At 48.5% G+C, this 14,306-nt stretch overlaps 1 long non-coding RNA gene across 2 annotated transcripts in view; it reads left to right on the top strand.

The window, feature by feature from the left end:
* Window positions 1-11,567, top strand: part of LOC140390326 (uncharacterized) — a 55,387-nt gene extending 43,820 nt beyond the window's left edge. For both annotated transcript variants that reach the window (XR_011934612.1, XR_011934611.1), the window contains 3 exons: window positions 3,836-3,989; window positions 7,401-7,532; window positions 10,424-11,567. This is a non-coding gene — a long non-coding RNA (uncharacterized lncRNA). The remainder of the gene's footprint in view (window positions 1-3,835; window positions 3,990-7,400; window positions 7,533-10,423) is intronic.
* Window positions 11,568-14,306: the final 2,739 nt, after the last annotated feature.

The following is a 14,306-nucleotide window of genomic DNA, read 5'->3' as shown; positions in this document are numbered from 1 at the left end:
TTGTCTATATATGTGTTTCTGGAACAGACCTCTTCATTCACCTGAGGAAGGAGCAGCGCTCCGAAAGCTAGTGACATTGAAACAAACCTGTTGGACTTTAACCTGGTGTTGTAAGACTTCTTATATGAGGTTAAGCTCTTTGCAGTTCTGCAACACATTCACAGTTCATGGCTTCACACTATTGTCTATAGATTATGTGATAAACTGTCTGTCTTTTCATCCTTTCCTATTTGAGACATCAAGATCTTATCTCTGGTTACTATATTATGTCTGACCATCAAAGAGTCACACACCTGATTGACTGCTGTCATTTGCATCTGTGCTGAAGTAAAAATGGTTGGTTATGTTTCGTGTGGACACTTGTTGAGTTTGAGGTTTTTGTTTCGTTGCGGAGTTCAGCAGCATTTAAATTCAGCCAAAAGAAACGATCGTTTGTAAGACTTCCTTCAGCATCAGCAGACAGAACAACAGGAGCAATAAGAAAAGACAGAGAGCAGGGTTGCACGGTGGCGCAGTTGGAGAGCACTACTGCCCCATGGTGCTGAGGTCCCAGGTTCGATCCCAGCTCTGGGTCACTGTCTGTGTGGAGTTTGCACATTTTGCGTGGGTTTCGCCCCCACTACCCAAAGATGTGCAGGCTAGGTGGATTGGCCATGCTAAATTGCCCCTTAATGGGAAACAATTAATTGGTACTCAAATTTATTTAAAAAAAGGCTTCTCCAGTGTAGCACAATCAATTACTCACGAGACGAGAAGAAATGAAGTCAATCGAAGGCTTTATTCAGCAGACTTGTTCCCCAGCAGCTCAGTTACAGAATGTGGCTGCTGGGAGAACCCGGGTTCTTATACTCCACCTTACTGGGTGGAGCCAGCAGGCGGCAGATCCAATCAGGACCCAGTGTCTGTGTACCAATAGCCTCTTGGCATCACAGGTACTGTACTACCCCTAATACATACCACCACATCCAGCCATTCCTGTCAGTGGGACTTCCTGGCCCTGCTGAAGGTGACTCCTCCCCTCCCTCACCCACGGTGGGTTCCCGGCAGCGGGGTGGGCAAGATATTCAAAACATCAGAGACTTTGGTGGTAACAGAAGATCCGGCTGGCGGCTAATGGCGGCTCCCTTCTATGGAAAACATGCCATGGGAAGGAGCCTGGAAATTCCCGGCCACAAAGTGAGGAGCTGTAATGTTGGAACGGGAGATGCTTGAGAGTTCAGTATTGAAAAGAGGACAGCGCCCTCTGGTAGTTAATTTGTTTCAATGCAAAAATATACTTTATTTGTAAAATATCTGAAAGAACACCACAAAACAAAATGGCCGTGACAGAAAGTGCAATAATAGTTATGTTTTCTACATAGATCAAGTTGCACTCTGAGGTGCTTCCATACAATTGTGATGTATGTAATATTCACTGGGTTTCTATACAATTTCACTCCCCCAGTTCACTGTGGCAGGAAGGTCTTAGACAGTGACCTTCCCCCCATTGGGGAAGCCCTGGGCTTTCTTAGCCCTGGGCTTTGGAATGTGTCAGTCTGCAACACTCAGATAGGTACAACGCTTTGCACTGGAAGACGAACAAGTTTCGAGCAGACCAAAGAGTATCTTTCACCGAGTTGACTATCCTCCAGCAGAAGCTGATGTTTGTCTTGGTGTGCATCTCTGGCAACAACCCGTAGATCACAGTATCCTCCGTCAGGGAGCTGCTCAGGATGAACCTCGACAAAAGACACCATCTCACTCTAGTCCTTTTTTGCAAAGGAACATTCGACAAGGAGTTGGACAACGGTCTCTCCCCGTCACAGTCACCTCGAGTGGCACAGAGACTGAGGGTGTGTAGGACGGATCTGACAGGGAGTGTTCTCACCACCAACCAAGCCAGGTCCTGCTTCTTGTTTTAAAGTTCTGGTGATGAGACATTCTGCCAAATAACCTTGACAGTCTGGTCATGGAACCATCCGACAGGATCCACCGTCTCCTTTTCCCAGATGTCGTCTTGGACATTACATACAGATCACTGCCTGATGGACTTGTGGTCAAAGGTGTTTCTCTGTACAAATGCTTGCACGAGGGACAGGTTGTGTGGCACGGCCCAACTACTTGGAATCTTTGCGGCAGTGTGCCCAGACACACCCTGTGCAACACTGGGGACAGGTAGAACCTCAGCACATAGTAACACGTTGGAAGAGAGAGTAAGTTGAGGATCACGGAGGGAGTGCTGAGTGGGAGGAGGAGGGGGTATGGGTGTAGGGCATGGGAGGTGCGCAGCGAAAAGGGTGGTGGCTGGGTCTAGGAGGGGTGGGGAGAGTGGGACAGCACCATTGGGAGAGTGGAGCAATTGGGGACACTTACGTGCATCATTAAAATCTGTTGACCTTGACCAATTTAATGCCTCTGACACTTTGTTCCACAATGCCAGCCGAGCACCAATCCCATGCCCGATTTCCCCAATCATGGAATCCTGGGCTCCTCTTCCTCCTCTGGCGTCTGGCCACTAGCTGTGCCCAGGCACAGTGTCCAGGCATCACAATCTGAATGGGATGCTGGGCAATAAGCCCCACATGCTACAGGGCACGCCAAACCACAGGGATCCCCTTGGGAATTGCTGACTTAACTTTGATTGCTAATTCCCAATTAGTTATAGCCTTCATGCAGCAAGAGGCCTGTGGAAGTTATGGGTGGTTGGTGGGGCAGGTGGGCGGGGGCCGGGGGTTGCCCCTGGAACGGGACCACGCGGTCCAGTGGTTCGCATGGTGGACCCACGGGCGCTGAGACACCCATCATTCCCCCCCCCCCCCACCAACCACTCCAAGCCTATCCTCCCTTCCACAACGCCCCTCCCCCAACACCGATAGCTGCCCACCCCGACTGAGGCTGTCACCCCAGTGGCTCCCCCACCCCCCTCCGAGCCTTGGGGCAGCAACCCTAGAGTACCCGGACTCTTTGCCTGTGAGCGAAGATGGCCACTCACCTCCATAGGTCCCCGCAACAGCCCTTCCGCCAGGTTCACCTTTTTAAAAAGAAGTTCTAATCAGCGCCCACATGCCTACTCGCTGGGGAGGCCGTTAGATCGGGGGTCGCTCCCGTTAATTGTATAGAGATGGGGCTGAAGTGGTGATTACTGGTTTTTCACCACGCCATGCCGTGATCCCGATTTCGCCAACGGGAGAGGGCCGGTTAGATCACAAACAGATTGGCGCCTGACGCAGTTCTCGAGTTTGGCCTCTCACGTGATTTACCAACCTCGTCACGCTCTCAGCGAATCATGACGCGGCCACTAAATCGCGCCCTGCTTTTATTTCCAATTCCAGCATCCGCAGTAATTTGCTTTTATTATTATTATATTCAGTCTTGCTGGTTATACATTCTCAGAGTCAATGTACATGCGTGGTGCAAAAGGAGGCCTCCGCCTGTGGAAACAGGAAACGAGATGTGCCATGATTTATTTAGACATGGTTCTTTCAAACGAAAGCAAGTCTGAAACTAAAACAAGAAGGGAAATTCTGAGCAGGTCTGACAGCAGTACTGAAGAGAGAGAGAGAGTTAATACTTCAGGTTGCTGACCTTGATCAGTACTGAAGAAATTAGAATCACAGAATTATTATTACGCAAAAGGCCATTCGGTCCATCATGGTCTGCACCAGCTCTCTGAGCGGGCAATTTATTCAGTGCCTTTCCCCTGCGTTCTCCACCTAACTCTGCACATTCCTCCTCTTCAGTTAACAGTCTAATTCCATTTTGAATGTCTTTAATTTGTAAGCCAATATAATATTGACTTGCTTTTTTTAACGTATTAATCATGTAACTGCTGTTTCTTTTATGTTAATTAATGCAGACCAGTTACGTGGTGGTGCTACGTGGAGAGTGTGTCTCGTGGCGGTAACCAGGGACATCGAAGAGAAGCAGTCCCCTGACTGAAGCACATGAAGAATTGCATTGTGGGCACAAGGCAGCATGGGTAATTTAGTCAAGACACAGCCTTGCCGGAAGTAAGGGTTCTTCCAAAGCTAATTTAAAACTACAGAAGTGTTTGCCTCAGACTGTGAGAAAGATATGACCATTTTCTGTAAAGATACTAAAGATGTCTGTGCATACCATTCTGGAGATTGATAACAGTTTTAAAAAGTAACAAAACTAGTTGGGTCTATGTGGCCTTGTGAGAGGCCCCGGGCATCAAACACCCGGAAAATGTATTGGTGTACCACATTCAGTGAAACAATATCCAAGTTATCGTGTGCCACTAATACCGAGTAGAGGCAGGAAACTTTAGAACTGTAGACAGTAGTGGATGGGAAAGGCGCAAGGGAAAAAACCCCAGAGAATCTGGGTCCAGGGGAGGAACAAGTGGACTAGAGTCCCATTGTGAACACTTTTAGCCACGTGTTTCCTGGTGCTCTCAGCACCAAAAAACGCAATGCTACGTAACGCGATTCTGTTTAGATGTAGGAGGCTGGATTCTCCGCCAGCGGGATTCTCCATTCTGCCGGCAGCCCGGGGGTTTCCCGATGGCGCGGGGCTGCCCTACAATGGGAAACCCCATTGACCGGCCGGCGTAACGGAGAATCCCGTCGGCGGATTGGGCAAAAATATGGCGCAGCGAGCGGGGTGGGGGGGAGGAGAATCCAGCCCAGGGTCTCTGTGGGAAACGAGTAGCTGAGGCCGCACTTGGTCTGTTTCCTACTACAGAGGAGCCCCACTCACCGGAACTCCTCAGTGCAGGGAGAGATCAGGACGCCATTTTAAAATAGCACTCCAATCTATTGAGCCTCCGACATGACCCCTGAAGCCCCGGCTTACTCTCTCTTCCAACTTCTTCTACCGGGCAGAAGATAGAAAAGACTGAGAATACGCACTGACAGATTCAAAAACAGCTTCTTCCTCACTGTTACTGGACTCTTATAGACTGAACTGGTCTTGTCACACATCTTCTCTACTGAATAGTGCTGCTCTCCTGTATGCTTCACCCGATGCCTGTGTCTATGTACTCACATTGTGTATTTATGCCCTATGTTTTTTTCATGTATGGAACGATGTGTCTCAACTGTACGTAGAACAATACTTTTCACTCTACCTCCGTACAGGTGATAATAAACAAATCCAATCCCAAAGCACAAGGAGTGCCGTTACACCTGATTGTGTGGACCACGACTGAGCGGCACTCACTCAAGGTCTCAGAAGTGAAGGGGATAGATCCCTCAGTTGCTTCAGTCAACTGCATATTAGAGTGAGACTAGCCGTCTTGCTCTCATATGCAGATTTGTCAAGAAGTGATTCCGTGCACAATGGACGGGATTCTCATTGTAATGTCTCACGAGATCGCATTCAATCTCGCGAGGTATAGTGAGCTGGTTAGATCCCGGTGGCGGGTCTTGAGCCATCTATCAGCTACATTATGCCATAGTGCACTGACTTTCAGGTGCAAAGTGGCCGGTAGATCACGCCCCTTATAGAACCTTCCAAGAGCCAATTGAAGAGCTAGCTTGTCAGACACTTCTGTTCAACTTAAAATTCTATGGCAAATTGCAAAACTACAGACAGACCTGGCTCCACGCATTAATCGGTCTCCTCCCATAAGATATCCAAAGACCTGTTTATCCAGGACTAAGCACCATCCTTCATAAATTATCTAAACCCCAGGGCTCCTCCAGAATCAAAGCAATGTTTTATTAGCCATCTATCTGAAAACATGTAAATGATTCAAATTAATATTTCATCACCTGTACCACCCCTTAATCGCAGCTCTAACAGACATACTGCCTGTATGTATCTTCAACCCAGATTTTTGTAAAATAACATTACTGCCACAAATATAAAATATAATACATAACAATTTCCAACATTCATCACACCCTCTAATTGCTCTTAAGAAGATGGCGGTGAGCTCTCCAACCACTGTAATGCAGTGTGTTTAGCAGTATGACTGTGAGGTTTGCTAGGCCATTTCAGAGGCTAGTTAAGATTGTGGGTCTTAAGTCAAGTGTCGACCAGACCAGATAAGGATGACAGTTTTCCTTCCCTAAATAACATTGGTGAAGCAGATGGTTTTTACAACAATTGAGGATAGTATCTTGGTCACCATTACTGAGACAAGCTTACCGTTCCAGATTTATTACTTAGCTGTCTACTGAACCTTCCCCCAGCAGGGAAACATTGATTGGCCCTGCGTTACACGAGGGCATTCCCTTAATTGGCTTGGGGGTCTGGTTTGGCAGTCAGTTCGCGGTCACGTGTCTCGGAACGGAGGTTAGACCACTCGGACGCAGACCTAATTTGGACTGACTACAGCTTGGAGGCCTGGAACCAAGGGGGCGAAGGATGATCCTCGTCCTGGAGGGTGGCAGCAGGAGGACATCCAACCAGACTGTGCAGGCCTGGATGAGAACAGCCTGTCACAGTCAGCGGAAAATGTATGGCACGAAGACGTTGGATTCAATGCTGGAAGGGGTCTCGATGGTTGCATCAAGTAATCCAGAGGCCCAGACTAATGCTTCTGGGAAATCTCACCATGCCAGCTTGATGCAATTTAAATTCAAATAATTAAATCAAAATCAGGAATTGAAAGCTACAGTCTCAGTAATAGGGACCATCAACTATCACTGATTGTCACAATAACACAACTGGTTCACAGATGTCCTTTCGGGAAGGAAATCTGCAATCTTTACCTGGTCTGGCCTACCTGTGACTCCAGACCCACACCAGTGCAGTTGACTCTTAACTGCTCTTGAGGCCTCCAACTGCAGGCCTTGTCAGTGACACCACCATCCCCAGTGAATACAATGATCTGATTTGCTCTGGCAAGTCCACCCCTCAGGTCAGGCCTCTGTGCATTAACGCTGCAGCAGAACTACCAGCTGAGGAGCCTTCAGGCACAGGTTGCTCGTCAACATTGCAATGGTGTGTGCTCAGGTTACTGAATAACCCCTCAGCAAGGCTTAGAATCACAGTGGTGCTAAGGCCCAGCCAGTACTGAGGCATGCAACTTTGAACAAATAGCAGCAGCTGACATTAGTAAGCAGTGCCTTATCTCTCTGTCTTTTATCCTGGAAGGATGACCAGTCTTTTTTTGTCCAATTAAGGGGTCCAGGTCTATAATGACCTCCAATTGGCATTATTGGTTGGCCAATTGGAGTATGAGCTCCCTCAACGATAGCTCATTGAGGGGGCCCATATAAGCACCTGTGTAGGCTTTGTGAGGCAGTCTTAAGTTGACTGGAATGCTAGCAGCATGGTTTGGAGCTGCTCGTGTATATAAGTTATTGCAAATAAATACTGGTGTGGTGACGGAACCCCTGCCTCCTGTGTATTATTACAAGGTCAATAATTTGCCCTGTGCAAACAGTGAATCCCATACGTGACCTGTGCTACACTTTACTGACCCCAGTTTGCATTGCAACCTTTAGGTTTCTGACCCTGAACATGTTACGAATGTGACATTTGGCACGAACCAAAAGCAAAGTACTGTGGCTGCTGTAGCAGGAATAAAGAGGTCAGGCAACATCTATAGAGAGTGAAAAACGGAGCTGATGTTTCAGGTCGGTTATCTTTTATCAGAACTGGGACAAATAAATTACATTACAGTTAATTAGGCTGGAACAGAGACAGAGAATCACAGAATCATCATAGAATCATCAAATTTACAGTGCAGAAGGAGACCATTCAGCCCATCGAGTCTGCACCGGCCCTTGGAAAGAGCACCCTATCCAAACCAACACCTCCACCGCATCCCCGCAGCCCCACCCAACCTTTTTGGACACTAAGGGCAATTTATCATGGCCAATCCACCTAACCTGCATATCTCTGGACTGTGGGAGGGAACCGGAGCACCCGGAGGAAACCCACGCAGACACGGGGCGAACGTGCAGACCTCCGCACAGACAGTGACCCAAGCCGGGAATCGAACCGGGACCCTGGAGCTGTGAAGCCACAGTGCTAACCACTATGCTACTGTGCCTCCCGGGAAAGGAGGTAGCAGAGGAAAGGGGACAAAACAGAAAGCCTGAGTTGGGGTAGGAGGCAGGAGAGATTGTGTGAGCAAAGCGACATTGACACCAGGCAAAAGGGAATGGCAATGGGAGAAGTAAAGAAACAAAAGGCGGGCCTGGGGGGACGTGTGATTGGCAGCAACAGGCCAAGTGACAGCCAGCACCTGCTAACTGAAAATAAAAGGAAGCAGTGATTCGGATCTGAAATCGTTGAGCTCAATGTGGAGTTTTGAAGGTTGTGAAGTGTCAAAATGAAAATGAGATGTTGTTCTCTGCGCAAGTGTTAAAGCTGTTCTACAGTGCGATGCAAGTGCTAAACGGTATTGATGCCAGCTTATATCGCTCGCATCAAGTTTCTCACCATCAAACATGTTATGAATGTGACATTTCACATGAAGTAAATGAAAATACTGTGGCTGCTGTAGCAGAAATAAAGGGGTCAGGCAAGATCTATAGAGAGAGGAAAATGGAGTTAATGGTTCACGCTTGTTCTTTTCTGTTGCGTTTCATCGGAGCAGTGTTGAAAGACGAGGTCAGAGAGGTCAGAGTGGGACAGAAACCTTTAGAGACAATAATCCAGGACAAAATTCATAAGAACTTGGGGGGGGAAAGTATTTTAATAAATAGTAACCAACGTGGATTTTTTAAATGCACATTGTGTTTGGCGAACCTGATTGGGGTATTTGATGAAATAGCACAGGTGACTGATGAAGGTAGTGTGTTTGCTGTTGTATCTATGAATTTACAAGTCTATTATGTATACAGAGTGGACCAAGGGACAGAAAGCAGAGAATAATGGCGAACAGTTGTTGTTCAGACTGAAGGGATGATCTCCCAGGGCTCAATAATAGGACCGCTGCTCTTTTTGATATATATCAATGTCCTGGACTTGGGTGTCCAGGACATATTTCTCCCCGTTCTCCCCGTGTCTGGGTGGGTTTCCTCCGGGTGCTCCGGTTTCTTCCCACAGTCCAAAGATGTGCAGGTTCGGTGGATTGGCCGTGTTAAATTGCCCTTAGGTTAGATGGGGTTACTGGGTTACAAGGATAGGGTAGAGGTGTGGGCTTAAGTAGGGTGCTCTTTCCAAGAGCCGGTGCACACTCGATGGGCCGAATGGCCTCCTACACTGTAAATTCTATGATATTTCAAAATTTGCATATTGAACGAAACTCAAGACTGTGAGAAGGAGAGTAACAGACTTCTGGAGGACACAGAATGGTGAAATGGGCAGGTACATGACAGATTAAATTTAATACACAGAAGTGTGAGGTGATATATCTTGATAGCACGAAAGAGAGGAGGCAAATGGTACTATTACTAAGGGGTGCAGGAACAGAGAGCCCACCGGTTGAAAATGCACATGTCTTTGAAGGCGGCAGAACAAGTTTGGAAGGCAGCTAAAAATCAGATCTGGGGCGAACTTCTCCGGAAACGGCGCGATGTCCGCCGACTGGCACCCAAAACGGCGCAAGTCAGATGGGCATCATGCCGCCCCAAAGGTGCGGAATGCTCCACATCTTTGGGGGCCGAACCCCAACCTTAAGGGGCTAGGTCGGCGCCAGATGAATTTCCGCCCCGCCAGCTGGCGCGCAAATGACATCTCCGGGCATTGCATGCGCGGGAGCGTCAGCGGCCGCTGACGGCATTCCCGCGCATGCGCAGTGGAGGGAGTCTCTTCTGCCTCCACCATGGTGGAGACCTTGGCGGAGGCGGAAGGGAAAGAGTGCCCCCATGGCACAGGCCCGCCCGCGGATCGGTGGGCCACGATCGCGGGCCAGGCCACCGTGGGGGCACCCCCCGGGGCCAAATCGCCCCGCTCCCCCCCCAGGACCCCGGAGTCCACCCGCGCCGCCTTGTCCCGCCGGTAAGGTAGGTGGTTTAATTTACGCCGGCGGGACAGGCATTTTAGCGGCGGGACTTCGGCCCATCCGGGCCGGAGAATCGCGCGGGGGGGGCCCGCCAACCGGCGCGAGACGATTCCCACCCCCGCCGAATATCCGGTGCCGGAGACTTCGGCAACTGCCGGAGGCGGGATTCACGCCAGCCCCCGGCGATTCTCCGACCCGCCGGGGGGTCGGAGAATCTCGCCCCTGGTTTTTGACTTTATAAAGGAAGTTCAGCAAAACTATTTCCAAACACAGATTCAGCCCCAGCAGGATTATTTTGCTTGATTCTGGCCACAGAGCTTTAGGGTGGATGCCTCAGAGAGGGTGGAGCAGACATTTATAAGTTATATGGGACTCCAGTGATGTGAAGAGAAAGGTCAGAGGAGATCTAACAGGGGTGTTTAAAACTATGATGGGTTTTGATTCGGGAAATTAGGAGAAACTGTTTCCAGTGACAGAAGGGCCAATAACAGAAGGTTCTAATAATAATCTTTATTAGTGTCACAAGTATGCTTGCAATAACACTGCAACAAAGTTACTGTGAAAATTCCCCAGTTGTCACAGATCGGCGCCAGTTCGTGTACACAGGAGGGACAATTCAGAATGTCCAATTCACCCAACAGCACATCTTTCGGGACTGTGGGAGGAAACCGGAGCACCCGGAGGAAACTCACGCAGCCACGGGAAGAACGTGCAGACTCTGCAAAGACAGTGACCCAAGCCAGGAATAGAACCTTGAGGCATTAGCTTGTTGTGATCTGAAATGCACTGCCTGAAAGCGTGGCAGAAAACAGATTCTAGAATAGCTTTCAACGGAGAATTGGATTAATGTTTGAATTGGAAAGATTTACACAGCTATGATGACAGAGGAGGGGCAATGAGATCAATTGGACAACATTTTCAAAGAGCTGATATGAGCTCTATGGCCTCCTTCTGTGCTGAATCACTCTATAATTCTTTGATTGTGGTTAGTGGGAGCTTACTGTGTTCAAATCACCCTACATTACAAAATCGACCACTAGTCAGAGGTACTCAATTGATTGGGACAGCTTGAGGTTTTGAACTATGCTGTATAATCGTAGAACATAGAACATACAGTGCAGAAGGAGGCCATTCGGCCCATTGAGACTGCACCGACCCACTTAAGCCCTCACTTCCACCTGTAACCAGCTAAAATGGCTAACTCCCGATTAGAATGGCTAACCTTGATTTAAAATGGCAAACGGAAGAGGCTGATGGGAAAATCAGCCAACAGGACTCAAACAGGCAGCTGCAGGTAAAACTGTGTTTTCACCTCTGGGAGGCCAGACAGAATCGATACCTGCAGTCATCAACACAACACACCAACCATCTGAATATAAATTAGCAATCCCCGGGAACAATGTGCAACAAATTAGACACACAAAGCCAACCCAGACCTTTCGGCGCCAGCAGGAGCCTACACAAAGAGAGGTGAACGACCACCCCAAAACCGCCCATCGATCAAGGAATTGCTCCAGCATTGGAGAATATCGAACCAAGTGATTGGGACGAAGTGCTGTACCAGCTTTGAATCCCACAGGCTCAGAATCCATACGAAAGGCCATTCGTTTCCCTGACCTGGTGGGCCATTTCCAAAGTTAAGTATTGGCCTGTTAGTTGTAGGAAGTAGCTTAGAAGTAGAATTAATGTATAAGTATTAATTGCTGTATATAATAAATGTGCGTTGATTTAACTCTTACTAAGCGGTGTGTTGGATTATTGATCATTACTCGGACTTGAACCACGTGGCGGTATCAGAAAGATACCTGGCGACTCAAGAGCAAAGGTGATAAAACAAGAGCAATTAAACTAAGGCTAAAACGAGCAACACACCCTATCCCCATAACCCAATAACCCTTCCTAACCTTTTTGGTCACCAAGGGCAATTTAGCATGGCCAATCCACCTAACCTGCACGTCTTTGGATTGTGGGAGGAAACCGGAGCACCCGGAGGAAACCCATGCAGACACGAGGAGAACATGCAGACTCTGCACAGACAGCGACCCAGCAAGGAATCGAACCTGGGACCCGGCGCTGTGAAGCCACAGTGCTAGCCACTTGTGCTACCGTGCTGCGTGATCGTAGAATCATAGAATATTGCTTTGCAGTTGGAGATAATTCAACTCTTACAGTGAACAGTTGAGTTAACCCCAACACCCCATTCTTTCACCAGTGCCTGAAATTATTTTCTCCTTCAATTATGTATCCAGTTCTACTTTGAATACATTTCCACTGCTTTTTCGTCCAAAACATTCCAAATTTTAATGATAAACACTTCAAAATATTGTTCCCTCTGTTGCTGTTGATCCCACGTGCCAATCACCTTAAATCTGTGACCCCTGCTTAGCAACCCTGCCTCAGTGAATATAGTTTCTCTTTGTTAACTCTGCCCAAACCCTGAATGGTTTTGAAAATGTCCCCCGGGTCGCCTGGTCTTTACTATTCCAAGCAGAACAACAGGTTTTAAAGTGAATAGCAAATGCAATTCTTCGTTTGGTGTCCCCGATCCAGATCAGAAGCCAGCATCCACTCGGTTGTACGTGGCTGCCTGCTCAGTTGCAGCAGCACACGTTTGCATGTGGTTTCAGTGAACGGAATAACAATTGGGTACGACAGGAAGCTCTAAAGTCACTAGGTTGCTGATGCATGTCCACGGGAGATTCACAGAGCCTCCGAGTACTGAGAACCTGAATGGAGGAATCTCGGCATCTGGGGTCGGTGACTGAGCAGTGAAACCTCTCGCTGTGCCCTTGTCACAGCAGACGCTGCAGTCTCGGAGCGGTTGGGGTCGATGGCCTGTCTCAAAAGGTCATGTGCAAAATGTTCCACTGCCTTAAACCACCGACTGCTGGAGACAAAATCGTCGTCACTTTCAATAAGCGAAGACAAACGTGAATTGAGAAGAGGCCATTTGCTCCATTGAACAAATATGACTTGCCCCATTCCACGCTGTGGCTACACTGCACTCTTACACTGACACCGAGCAGACATTAACCTGACAAACCCACCTACTGTCTGATTGAATTGAAGCCAAGTGGCATAAGCTTCCGTCTGAGAAGGTAGTTGTGTATGAAACTGGTGAAGGCCATTCGGCCTCTTGTGCTGGTTCCATGTTTTCCCCATTTTACTTCCTATTCTTGTCTGTCGGAACTGTATCCCAGTTAATGAAGAAAGCTATCATTGTCTCCAGTGCCCACAAGCTTTTGGGAGAGGCTGTATCAGATCCCCACTGCCATTCTGTGTAGAAGAGTACAAAGATGAGCAGGTAACGTGGGGTTACGGAGTGTCAGAAATAGGCCGGGGAGTGGGCCTAGGTAGAGTGCTCTTTTGGAGGGTCTGTTCACATTTGATGGCCAAATGGCCTTCTGCTGCATGTTAGGGATTCTATAGATTCGAACACCTGACAGCCTCCAGGCACAGTTCCCTCCCTCCAAACATAGCTCTTGCCCTCCAAATAGAGGTCCCTGCCCTCAAAAACAGCCCACTGCCCTTAAACACAGCCCACTTCCCTCCAAGCCGTTACTCTTCAAACACAGTCCCTACTCTTTCGACACAGACCCGTGCCCTCAAAACACAGCCCTTGATGCTAAACACAGTATCTATTCTTCCCTGAGGTCAAAACACAGACCCTGCCCTGGAAACACAGCCCCCAACTCTTCAATCACAATCCCTGTCCTCCAAACACAGGCTCCTGCCCTCCAAACACAGCTGGCACCCACCAAACACAGCCCCTTGCCCTTGATACACAGCCCCTTGAGCTTCAAACACAGTCCGTTGCCCTCTAAATACAGCCCACTACCCTCCAAACATAGTCCCAATCCCTCCAAACACAGTCCCATGCTCTCCAAACACAGTCCCTTGCCCTCTAAATACAGTCCGCTGCCTTCCAAACATAGTCCCATTCCCTCCAAATACAGTCCCTTGCCCTCCAAACACAGGCCTCACTTTTCAAGCACTGTCTCTGCCCTCCAAACAGTTCCCTGTCCTCCACAAACTGCCCTTACCCACTGAACACAGTCCCCTGCCCTCAAATCACAGTATCCTACCCTCCAAACTCTTCCCCTTACTCTCCAAACACAATCTCTATCCTCCAGTCAGAGTTGCCTGCTCTCCAAGAAAATATCCCTACTGTACACAGTCCCTATCCTCCAAAGATACTCCTTGCCTCTAAACACATTCCACTGCCCTGCAAACAAAGTCCCAATCTTCAAACACAACCCCTACCCTCAAAACATAGTCTCTACTCTTCATACAATCCCCTGCCATCCAAACACAGGCCCAAATCATCGAACATAGCCCCTACCCTCCAAGCACAGTCCACAGTCTTGAAACACAGACCCCTGTACTCCAGTACAACCTAGAAACACAGTTCTGTGCCCTCCAAACATAATCCTATGTCCATCAACCACAGTCCCCT

This window comes from Scyliorhinus torazame, chromosome 14 (genome assembly GCF_047496885.1).
Source record: "Scyliorhinus torazame isolate Kashiwa2021f chromosome 14, sScyTor2.1, whole genome shotgun sequence".
Classification (NCBI taxonomy): domain Eukaryota; kingdom Metazoa; phylum Chordata; class Chondrichthyes; order Carcharhiniformes; family Scyliorhinidae; genus Scyliorhinus; species Scyliorhinus torazame.
The sequence above is the reverse complement of the archived record's forward strand: the minus strand, read 5'-3'. Positions and strand labels throughout refer to the sequence as shown.